Raw genomic sequence first — 13,000 nt, 5'->3', positions numbered from 1 at the left:
ATAATATATGGATTTTGATTGGATGCGCGTTTTGAATAGAAACGGCGAGTTGGACAATGTTTGCTTGATTTTAAAATAAGGTAATGGAGCATGGAGTGTGTAAAATAGAGTGTACGGAAAAAAAGAACGCAGAAATGATGGAAAAAGGGTCAACAAAAAACATTATCTGTAATAATGAATAGAAGTAAGTGGCTACAGCTTTGAAATTTAAAAATTTCAGGAAGGACCGTTTTTGTGTTCTTTCCTTGGATCAATTGACAAGAGATAACCCTTTTTAAAATAAGTAAGGCCAATTACATAAATATAAATTGCTCACTAGTTTACACAAATTTTCGAAAAAATGTCTTCCTCCGACATTCTATATACTGGATAAATCAAGTGTCCTTAACTTGTCCTTGAAACTTGTATTCGCTTCAGATTTTGTGGCTAGCTACATCTTCCATAATTCATACTCAGAAGTCTAGCAGCTTTAACAAAATCAAGTAGAAAAAATAACTCCTAAAAAGCACTCCCTGATAAACCTAATACTATAGCCACAAATAATTATAATAGCGTTTAGCTATAACCTACAAATGGTAAACTAACACTTAGCCAGCATTAAGAGTTAAGAACAAAAGCCTTGTAGCTAGCTAGCTAGCTAAGCTGTCACTGTTAAACAAAAAAATCTTCACGTAAACTTGTTATGACACAAACTTAACTTCTTGAAATTTTTTTATAATGGTTTATTTTAACACAATGAGTTTAAAAATGCTTAAAGAACAACGATGCAAAATTTCTTCAAACACCCGTTATTTGGTTCTCCAACTACCTTGCCAACAAACATCCATTTTTACTTCTTTCTCGTCACATCAGGATTGAAAATCACCCAAAATAAAGGTGATTTTCATCAGCCTGGACGAGCGCTATTACGGGGCTGTCCTGTTAGAATATCATAAGCGTAGAAGAGCGCTGTGGACGACGTTGTAAAAGCTTAGCTTGGTATCCTAGCTATGAGACCAGTTGCTGTAGCTTGAATAGCCATTTAAAAGAAAGTGCACACCAGGAAATTTCGCTTTCAAATAAAACCTTCGAATCTCATGATGATGACTTGGTAGAACCTCCGTCGGTGGCATGTTAAAGAAAATGTTTTCTTTTAAATCGAAATTGGAATCGAAAGCCCAAAATCAATTAAAATTAAAAGTCCAATAAAGAACATTTTTCTTTTGAATAAATAAATGAACAAATACTTAAAGAGATATTTTGAATCGTGCGATAGACTAAACCACATAAACAGTGTGAAAAACATACCACGATACAACATGCTTCTTTCCGAAAAACATACTCACAAATACACCTTAACATTTACCAATATTTTACTGGTACAAACTCACTAGCGCACCGTCTCTAATTAAAACCTGTATTAAAGACAAGAATCTTACAGACAGAGAAGTTCCTTCTTTTTTTCATCTCGTTTATTTTCCTCTTAAAAAAGGAAATGCGTACCTCGCATCCCAAGTAGAAACTGTGATACAAAGCAAAATCACAACTACAAAGCAAGGTGGAAGATTTTATAAGAATGGTAAACCTGGTCTCTTCTGTTTGCTTTCCGATGATTTTGTATTTGTTGCGATTTTAATAAAATCTCGATACATATTAAAACAAGCATCAAAGTTCGTTCCTTACAAAAATTATAGCAACATGCTGTTCCTGCTGTAGAATATTAGTTGGCTGATTTTCAATGACTGGTCGGTAACCCGTAAAAAATCTAGGAATGGCCCATCGCAGATACTGCGATCCTCAGATTATCGCTCCTCTTACATATTCCAGGCATTAATTTTTTCGTGCATCCGTAGCACGGAGTAGCCATTCAGCTACCATTTTAAACAAAATACAGGTATTAGTAAATGCTAATTGTTAGCAAAAGACTGTATCCCGCAAATCTTAAGATAAGTAAGTTTAATACATATCAATCACAGAAGGTTTTAAACATAGAAAATCACAACGACCAGTAATAAAAAAAACATTCTATTTTTTACAAACCGCAAGTATTATTCATCTCGTCATTTGCTCAAAGTAGGCCGCACCTATAATTGAATCTTTTCAGACTTTTTACGTTGCCATTTCGTGATAAACCATTCACAGTACTCTTCGTTGGCATTTCTTTTAAGCAGATAACTATTTGTGTTTCCTGCGTCGTGTTTGAACGGAAGCGGTGAAAGTTGAGCTAGAACCATTATAAAAAACGCAGTGCTGTTGAAAATCATATTAACCTGAGAATGAGATTAGAAATGTTGTTAAACTTTACTTTACTTGGAGTCCTGATGATTGTTATGGATATTTTGATGATGCTTAAATTTTTTTATGTCATCGTTAAAAAAAGTCGATTTAAGGTTATATTTAGATTCTTTTATATTTAATTTTTCAAAATGGTGCTACTTTGTGCTAAGAGTGCACGAAATAACGGTGCCAAAGGTATGTGCAACGAGCAATAATTTGAGCCGGGATATGTGCTAGTTTCTTCTTACTTACAGAATATTCATTCGTTAATCATGCGATACCAATAATCGTTCTGACGATTTCAACTTTTGAGTTTACACTACTGTGTTTCTTGTACTAAAAATTGGTTTATTTTCCAAAATTCGCTGTTGTCTTACGAGACACAAAAGGCATTTAGGTGTGTATAGTAACTTTATTGTTGATTTTGATTGATTTTACACATCTGTTCATCTAATTTACTATTGTAAAATTGAAAAATGTCTCGATACATTTAGATCTGCTGATGCAACCTCGCTCCCACGACATCCTTTTGCTTATTCTATATTGAAGACTGCGCGAAATTAAAAAAGCTAAAAGAGTTCATAGGGACCAGGTTGCTGCTGATGATAGTTTCCTACTGTTTGTTTGACGTTCTAGTCTTACACGGCCTAATGAGGAGTTTTACGGCTCCAACAAACTGATTTAAGAAAAAACTCAACATCGTCCCCGGTTGCTTTTGACATCTTGTTTAGCCGTCAAGTAAGCGCTAGCGGCTTTGACATACACAGCAAACCCTGGGGACGAGGATGGGAAGCAGTGTTATATACCCTCAACCTTTATTTTTGACTGTTAAATACTAATTGACGATTTCTTAAAATGTATTTCACTATAATGATAGTTTTTAGCATCGCAATAAAAGTTACTGGAATCAAGCTTTCGAAAATATTTTTTTAAATTTTACCCAGCTAAAATTTTACTTAAATTATAAAAACGCTTAGGATAAAAAAATTTCTTTTCGAGTTTAAAAAACGGTATGTCACTAAGACACACAGAATTAAACAAGATAGATTGTCCCCGGTTGTTTACATTGGCACAGTCTCCTCTTCCAATCCCGTGTCTTTCGGGTCACACATTGCACATCCTCGTTTTCACTGTCTTCCTTTGAATCAAAAAGTTTAAAACACCAGTCAACAAGGGTAAAACATTACATACATCGGCACAGCCCCCATCTTCAACTTTCGCCTTCGGCGTACACGCACGTCGCAAGCTTTTCAAAAATTTCAGGCATCCTATGTAAGTGTTCCAATGCGACTAGCCTTGAGTGAACCATCAATAAAACCACCCAGTTAACTCCACTCATAATACAGCGTTTGAATGCAAGGATTTCCACACCCACTTGTCAGTTTTGACAACCTCGTCCCCAAGGCTTCCAAATTAACATGATTAGGTTCTGCCCAAATGTAATAAACAAAAAAAGGCCCAGGGGACGAGTTTGGAGCTGTAATGCAAATTGATGATTTTCTCATAATTACACATAAGTTCATTATTTAAAAATAACTAAAGATACGCTATTTCAAGTTCGTCAATTTGCTTAAAGGACGATGCTGAATATCAAAGAGCTTATAAAGGGTATCGTCAGTTTTCTGATCTTGAGATCTTGGAGAAGAAAACTGAACAAAAACACTGTTAAGTCCTTCGCACTTGTATCTGGCTGGCTACATCTGGAGCCCAGTGAATTAAATGACCAAAATCCACCCTTTCATTTTATTAGTTCGCTACCATCGCATAGAAGTACGATTTCATCAACATGATTTTTAGCTGGTGTACATCCGTTCATATCATAATGCATCTGGGATTCTCTGCTAAACATTTTACGTCATTTTTTATCAAACAATTATCTACATACATGGTTAAGTTTTAGATCTATGCGCAAAAATGGGAGTATGAGTGAGAGCAGGGTTATGCAATAGTCAGTTATATAATAATACTAGTCGATTGCTTATTGTTAAATCCATGGGTTACAGTCTTTTATATATCATATCGTGTTTCTGTTTTCTGCTACACAACCATTCCGAACATACTGGTATTATTAATATAGAGATATAGAGATAACGATTGAAGTATTTTTGACAAATAAAAGTGGAACGGCCTTATTATTTTAGTAAAATAGGACGATTTGCCATGGTTGGGTTAAAGGAGATTCAAAAATTCACCTTTTAGAGTGCCAGAGAATGAACTTTCCCATCTCGTTTTTTATAACGCCACTAAACGAACCTAAATTTTTCGTTGTGTTTTAAGGTTTTTACTAAATCTTTTTTATTTTGGTAAAAAAAAGTTTAAAAGGACGTGTAAGAATATAGTCCAACCTCGTCCCCAGAACTTTTTTCTCTTTCTGACACGGCGACGGCGTTCATAGTCTTCGTTTGTATTTTTCATGTTGAGTTTGCTGTAAAAGTCTTCCGTAGAAAGGCAACCTGTTCTTCACAAATCATTTCCAATAATTTATATGTAGGTTAATGCTTGCGGTCTATCGGAAGTCCACATTAAATTGATTTTAAAAAATATATATTTTTAACATACATATATATTTTATTCGTTGTAAAAGAGATGACGTGAATTAATTTGCAAAAGGAGATTGTGGGTCTTACTTTATTACATTTTGCGAGAGCGAAAGTGCTAATTTTATCTTCAAGGAAACGATATACACAATGTCCTAAGCAAGGTGTGCACTAAAGTGTTAAAATTTTTAGCCCACTTGGTGGTTAGCTGTATGATGATGTTTTACAAATGGTACACACACCTAAAAAAATTTCCCTCCTCATTATTTTCTGCAACCTCGTCCCCAGGAGTTCTTGTTCTTTTAATATCGAGGTTGGCGGCGAAGAAAGCTATCAAGTAAGCGCTAGCAGCGGCTTTAAAATCAAGCAACAAGCATAGAAGGAGATAAGAGCACTGGATGGATATGAGGTCGGTAGTTTTGGAAACCCGGGGTTACCCTTCTTACTATTTTGATTTGTTTTTCTTAAATCAAAATGGCAGACGAAAGGAACGACCGCGGGATAGGCGGATTTCGATGTGTTTTGGTTTGTCATGAATTGAGTTTTGTGATTTTTCGTTGTGTAATGTATAATATGCCATAAAATTTGGAAAATTTTTATTTACCAAATATTTCTTTTTAAAAATGAGAGTTGCTTTAAAGAATAAACAAGGAAAAGATTATGTCTCCAAATTAGAAGTGATTCTGCATGTGATGGGTGCAGTGTGGTGACACACTCATTCAATTGTTGGCAATGAGTCAGTGAAGAGTCACTTCACTGACTCATTGACAGCAACAATGAACTAGCTAGCTAAAGATGTGCCAGTTTTGCACATGAACCACAATAAAGTTGTGGTCTTTATGTACACATTTTTTATAAAAAACATGTTTATAAGAAACCTATATACATGTAAAATCTTAAAAAAATTAGGAAACTTTTACTAATTCTTACATTTAATGGAGTGGACCTGGTTTTGGTGAACTAGGGTTATGTTTTTAATTCTCCTTGAGTTGTATTGTTTATATTTTGTGCTGCTGTGTTTGTAATGTAAAAAAAATTAGCAAAGGCGCTATTCTCGTGGTAATCCCTTACATGTTTCCGTTTTTTGAACATATGACTTTGTGGTTATCATATGTTCGGTTTTTTGTTAATAATCCAATAACATTGGTGATATTGGTGTTAAGTTGTAGATACTAGCTAAATTGCGAGATCATCAGTTGATTACTACCGTCATCAGAATTTTCAGCCCCGTCCGGGTATGGACTAATCAATAATTCCTCGTGGTAGCGGGCCATGCTTTAGCAAGCATTCTCTATTAGCTAGGAGTATCAAATGTTGTAAAGTAGGTAAATTTTACTCACCATTTCCGTTGCTAGCGTCAAATTCGCTTGAACTGAAGAGATCATTAGTCTGCATGATGAAAATTTATTTGATTTAATAAAAAAACGTTATTTTGAATAGTGTTGCTACGTTCTTGTTTCTGTTGTAAGAGGTCGTTTTATGGCCATTCTCAGTCTTATATATTGCTTCGGTAGGGCCGTTTGAGGGTCGTTTTTATTTATTTATTTTTTATTTTTTATTGTTCAGTCTTGTAGTTGTCATAGAAACCGATGTTTAAACTGAATGTGCGCACAGATTTATAAACACAATTTTATCTTCAAAGCGTTTCAAGGCAAGATAGTGCCCAGGTTTCTATCATTCGTGTATGCTTTCTTGAATCCAGATTATATGCCTATCACTTATTACACAGGTTTTCTGTGTTGTTAAGATAGTATAAGTCGTTATTATCAGTATTTCATCATTACATCCAACCTCGTTTCCAGTGCTACGAATATTTATTTGTAATCTATATCAGCCTTGTATGAAAAGTTAAATTCTAGCCATATGGTTCAGTGTTAAAGTTGTATTTTCAGGAACCCTTTTATGGGTCGTAATTGTGTAATTTATTGATTGATTTATTTAAAGTGGATGAGTGTAGTTGTCATAGAATTGAGAGTTTTTTAGTCAAACCGAATGTGAGTGCAGATGGAAGATTTTGTCATGTTGTTATGGAAACGAGATTTTTTCTTCGTATCGTTTCACAGTAAGGTAGTACCAAGGTTGTAGCAGCTAACTTCTGCACCCAGTTATCTCTGCTTACACAGTTATCAAATATTATATATACACATGCACGTATTATGTTCATTTTCACGCGTATGTAAGTTTGTTATTAAGTTTTTGGTCATAAATTACTTGGTTTTGTGTGTATTAATTAGTTTGTAAATTAATTTTACAACCCATTCCACAGGCTATGATATATATTTGGATATCAGACTAACAAATAAAATGGCAAAACGCTAGCATGCAGTATTTTGCTAAAATATCAAAAAACTGTTTTGGGTGTAACAATTTTATTATGATATTAATAAACTGAATGTTATACAAATCGAATAAACATAAAAATTATAAAAATTATATTGAAAGGCAGTGGTCAGCAGATCTCATCTTTGCTCTGATTAAATATTCCTGTATATTTTTATGCTTGGTGAAAGTCAAGAATGGTTTGGTTGGAAAAACGAGTCGCAGAGCAGGGTCGCTCTCAATTATAAACCAATACTTGTGTAGTATTCGTTTAAGCGTTGTAAATTTTTCGTGGTAAGGTAAAATAAAAGGTAGAATGTGTTTGTCTTTGTTTTGGTCCCTGTCAGCATCACCACTATTGTCAGCGGTTCTGAAATGTATTCGTTTTTTATTAAACTTGTGCGTAGAGTTAGAAAGTACGTCTGATTGCTTTAATTTGGCGATTTTCCCGAATATTTCATCAACAAGCCGTCCTTTGTATCCTCTGGTCAGCAAAATACTTTTAAGTTCATCGAGCTCACATTTTAAAATGCTATCTTGACTTGTTATCATGCGATAGCGGAGTGCTTGCGAATAAATTATACCCCTTTTGGTATGGTGAGGGTGATACGACGTAAAATGTAATAGTGCTCTGCTGTCAGTTGGTTTTATAGATAATTTGGTTTTGAGTTTCCTCGAGCGTTTATCTAAATAGATAGTCGTATCCAAAAAACTAATTTCCTCTGTTGAATATTCATAGGTGAATTTTATTGTAGGGTTATTGAATTTAGATATATGAAAAATTTGTGTAGTTCTTCTTCACTGTGTTCCCATATGAAGAATATGTCGTCTAGGAAACGAAGAAATATAGTGATTAAATTTGGAAACTTATCGAAAATAAACACCTGCTCAAAAAGACCCAGGAATAATGATGCGTATGGTGGTGCCACCTTCGTACCCATGGCTGTGCCAAGTAACTGCAGATATATTTCATTTAGGAACATGAAATAGTTATTTTCCAGTATAAACGAAAACAACGTTCGTATTACATGTTCATTGGGTGTGAATGAAGGCAGTGTGTTTCTGTATTTTCTAATGAAATGAATACACGCATCAACTCCTTCTTGATGAGGGATATTGGTGTAAAGTGAGGATACGTCTGCTGATACAAGTAAAACGTGTTCATTTTGAGCCGGTATGGTTTGTAACCGTTGTATTAGATGTTTGGTGTCCTTTACATAGGATTTTAATTTTGGTAAGAGAGGTTGCAGGCAAAGATTTAAAAATTCTGAGATATTTTCAGTTATAGAGTTAACGGCTGAAACTATTGGTCGTCCTGGAATGCCATCCTTATGAATTTTTGGCCATAAAACGACCTCTTACAACAGAAACAAGAACGTAGCAACACTATTCAAAATAACGTTTTTTTATTGAATCAAACAAATTTTCATCATGCAGACTAACGATCTCTTTAGTTCAAGCGAATTTGACGCTAGCAACGGAAATGGTGAGTAACATTTACCTACTTTACAACATTTGATACTCCTAGCTAATAGAGAATGCTTGCTAAAGCATGGCCCGCTACCACGAGGAATTATTGATTAGTCCATACCCGGACGGGGCTGAAAATTCTGATAACGGTAGTAATCAACTAACGATCTCGCAATTTAGCTAGTATCTACAACTTAACACCAATATCACCAATGTTATTGGATTATTAACAAAAAACCGAACATATGATAACCACAAAGTCACATGTTGAAAAAACGGAAACATGTAAGGGATTACCACGAGAATAGCGCCTTTGCTAATTTTTTTACATTACATACACAATTCCTTTTGAAACCAACTAATCTAAAAATTAAAGAAACTTTTAGAAGTAGCTAGCTATTTATTTGATATAAGAAACCCTTTTTTTACTAGGAAACTTTTGAAACTAAAAATATGGAATTTTAGCCTACAAGTAGAAACTTTTAGAACTAGGCCCTTCACCAAGTTTCTTATAACAAAAACAACCTGTATAACAACATTCAAACATACTATCCTGGCAACCACGTTAATAATATTATCTTCAGCCACAAAGAATCGTGTATCCCACAATCATTTTTGCGAGCTCCACAATTTCGATAATCAGTATAATTTAATTTTTTTTCTTTTCAAAAAAGAAGTATTTCGTAAGTAATTAGTTTGTTTAAGCTTTTATCGACTTTAACGAAGCATACTTTTAGCTTTTTCTTCGCGCATACTTTTCATTGGAAAATTGGCAATTCTTGATCCGAATAAGGTTGTCTACGCTTCTCCACCAAAAAAATTTACTATGAAGCTGACTCCAAAAAACACTTTTAGCACGCCAGCACTATTCGAGTCATTGTTGATGTCTGTAGAACCGACTGGTGCAACAGAAGATTTTTTTAACATCTAAAAGAGTTTGCCCGTTTCCATTATGCAGATGGGAGGAAGTGAGTAAGTCACACCAAACGAAGGAAGAAACGAGCTGTCCTTTGCTGAAATACATAAAATTCGTATAGGTCACAATATATAAAGAATTTTACGAAGAACCTGGCAGTTGCTATTTTCTCAGAAGAGGAAAGAATAGACAGCAACTGAAGTGGTGCAAATGGAAAAAAACCACTCAACCCAGCCAAGTTGGAAAAAATAAGAGAGGACGTGTTTCAAATTAACACTATGAGTTCTAGGGAGGAAGAAGAAACATGGAGAAAATGCAAGGAGGCAATAAATGAACTCTGAAGAAGAACAAGATAATCTAGATAGTTTTTTCTTTTCTTCTCTTTGTAAAGTTTTTGTAAATTTTTATCATAAAAATAGTTACTTTAACATAACATTTACAACTTTTCTTTTCTTGACACAAACCAACTTTTTTCCAAAGAGAGTTTTCAAATTAATTTGATATTTATAAATCCATCCCGACGTATGTCTAAAAATAAATGTGATAAATAAATAAAATAAATTCTTTCTGTAGTTGCAGGAAAGCTAGTCTTATAATGAAACCCAATAAAAAAAAAATTTTGTGAAACGTTTTAACGATGCATGCGAAATTGAAACAACGTTGAACGCGATGATGTGTTGGCAGATTTGCTATATGTTTTTTGCATTAATTCTAGACATTTTTGATTTCTCTTTCCCCTTTTAAAAAGATGTTTTAAACTTTATTCAACATGCTTTTTCTTTGGTATTACATCACGAGAACATTCGTCTGAAAGTAAGTAAGAGTTTATTTGCTGAGAAAATAACTAATTACAAAAAACAAAATGTTATAATGAAAAGGAACTTTAGCTAGATAAATTGCTAAAAAGAAAAAAACAACAAGCTGGAAACCATCACACTAGTTAAAAACTAATCTAAGGAGATGGCCACCATTATATATTTAGGATTTTCATTTTAAATAAATAAATATAAATTCTTTGTTTATTTTCTTTAAGAAAATTAACTATACACTGTGACCGGGTTATTTATCCGTTTGCAAAAAGTAAAAAAGGGACTAAGTTAGTTAGAAATATTTATTGAGGAGGGAATTTTTGCAGAGTGATTTTATTCTAGATATTGATAGTGAAGAAAGGTCTTGTCTAGGGAAAAGAGATTGAAAAAAGTTCCATTGATAATAAAGTAGAATCGGTACCAAAAGAAAAAGTTCGAACAAGGGGTTTGTCTTAAAGTTTAATAGAAGATCCTGTGGTATTGTAAGTATCCGGGCGAAACGCTAGACTGAAAAGACTATTTATATCAGGTGGAGAGGTTTTGTTTAGGATTTGGTGAACTAGAGTTACATTACAGATTTTGGTGGTATCAAAAATATCAAGAAGGTTACGTTGCTTTAGTAGAGGTTTAGAGGGTTGATTAAAGTCAGCGAAGTTGATGAGTCTTACCGCTATTTTTTGAAGTTTAAAGATTCGATCAGTATGGATGTTATGGGTTAGACACCAAACTTGGGAGGAATAAGAAGCGTGAGAAAAAAATAAAGAGTTTGGAAATTGCTCTATTACTTCTGGAAAGTTTGGTAGCTGAGTTTTTTATATGAAATGACCAATTTAAGTGAGAGTCGATAATAACCCCAAGATACTTAATACAAGTGGAAAAGGATAGTTTTTTGCCATTTAGTTTTAGTCTAACATCATAGTTGATTGACTTATTGGGATGCCTGAAAATAATAACCTCGTTTTTGGCAACGTTAAGTGCAATTTTATTTGCATTTAACCAGTGGCATAGAAGTTTTAGATCAATATTTACTCTTTTCTTAATGGTTTTCAAACTGGGACTAGAGCACTAGACTGGTGTCATCTGCAAAGTAAAAAACATCACTATAGTAAATTCTGTTTAGGAGGTCATTAATGTAAATCAAGAAGAGTAGTGGTCCAAGGACCAATCCCTGGGGCACCCCATGAAAAATTTCTAGTTCAAAAGAGTTTTTCCCAGAAATAAAAACAAATTGTCTTCGGTTAGTAAGATAAGATTTAAACCAGGAGTTTGCTAGTCCACGAATGTCATAGTGTTGCATTTTACTCAATAGTATGTTGTGATCAACGGTATCAAAGGATTTTCGAAGGTCTATAAAAATTCCACAAGAAAAATTTCCAGAGTCAAGTTGTTTTCTAACATTTTCAATTAGACTGATTAAGGCATGGTTAGTTGAGTGTTTATTTCAGAAGCCAAATTGTTTATTAGTGATTATTTTATGTTTATCAAGAAATGAGATGAGATGCGACTGAAAAATTTTTTCGTAAATTTTATCAACATTAGAGAGCAAAGATATTGGTCTATAATTATTACATCTAGTGGCGAGCCTTTTTTTAAAAAAAACAGGACTTTAACTATTTTAAGAAGGTCAGGATATGTGCCTGTTTGAAAAGAAATGTTGATTATATTAGTTAATGCAGGTGAGATTTTGTTGACTGATCAATAGTTTAGATGGGATACTATTTGGGCCATTTGATTTACTGATGTTCAGGGTTTTTATTACTTTTACAATTTCTTCAGTGTCTACTGGCGAGAAGAAAAAAGAATTAGGGTTGCTATTTTTGAGGTAGTTAGAAAAGTGTTTATTTGTAGGGGGTATTTTATTTCTTATTTTATCAGCAATATTTGTAAAATGTTTATTAAAACTATTAGAAATGAGAAGGGGATCATTAATTTGTTGATCGTTAATCTTAAGAGATATATTGTTGTTATTATTTTTGTTGTTTACTTTGTTTAAAATATTATTTATCCCTTTCCAGATAATTTTGGTATTGTTTAAATTTATTTCAAAGTATCTTGTAAAATGTTTTTTTTACTGTTTGAAATTAACTCGACTATACGGTGTACTGCCTGTATTGTTTATGGATTTTAGTTTTCTGGATTAGGTTTGTTGTTTTAATAAAAGTTTTTAATAGTTTATTTCGTTTTGATATAGCCTCCCTTATTCCTGCCGTAATCCACGGCTTAGATTTAGTTTTAATTTGTTTTTTAGTCATCAATTTAAGGTATTTAAGTATTTAAATTATTGTCAAAAAATGTGTTAAAAGAATTAAAAGAGCTATTTACATCGTTAAAATCAAAAACCTGATCCCAATATTTACTGGATAACTTTTCCTTGAAGCCAGCTTCATCAAAATTTTTCCAGTCTCTATAGTGTTGTTTTGTGTTAATTTTACTGGTATGATAATCAGAAAATAATAGTGCAAATTGTGGTAGATGATCATAGAAACTTGATATTAGGTTTCCCGAAATAGTTTTATGATTGGACATAGACATGTATATGTTTGCAAGGTTAGTTTTACTAAAGATTGGTTTTAAAAAAGGAATTAAATTCAGGGTGCTTGTAAATACAGCCAACTATGATGTCAGATTTTTTTTTGGAAATTTCAACAAAAGTTGACTCAAGTAGTTCGAAAGCTGTATTAAGGTACACAAGA

The sequence above is a fragment of the Hydractinia symbiolongicarpus genome, chromosome 1 (assembly GCF_029227915.1).
Source record: "Hydractinia symbiolongicarpus strain clone_291-10 chromosome 1, HSymV2.1, whole genome shotgun sequence".
In the NCBI taxonomy this organism is placed as follows: domain Eukaryota; kingdom Metazoa; phylum Cnidaria; class Hydrozoa; order Anthoathecata; family Hydractiniidae; genus Hydractinia; species Hydractinia symbiolongicarpus.
The sequence above is the reverse complement of the archived record's forward strand: the minus strand, read 5'-3'. Positions refer to the sequence as shown.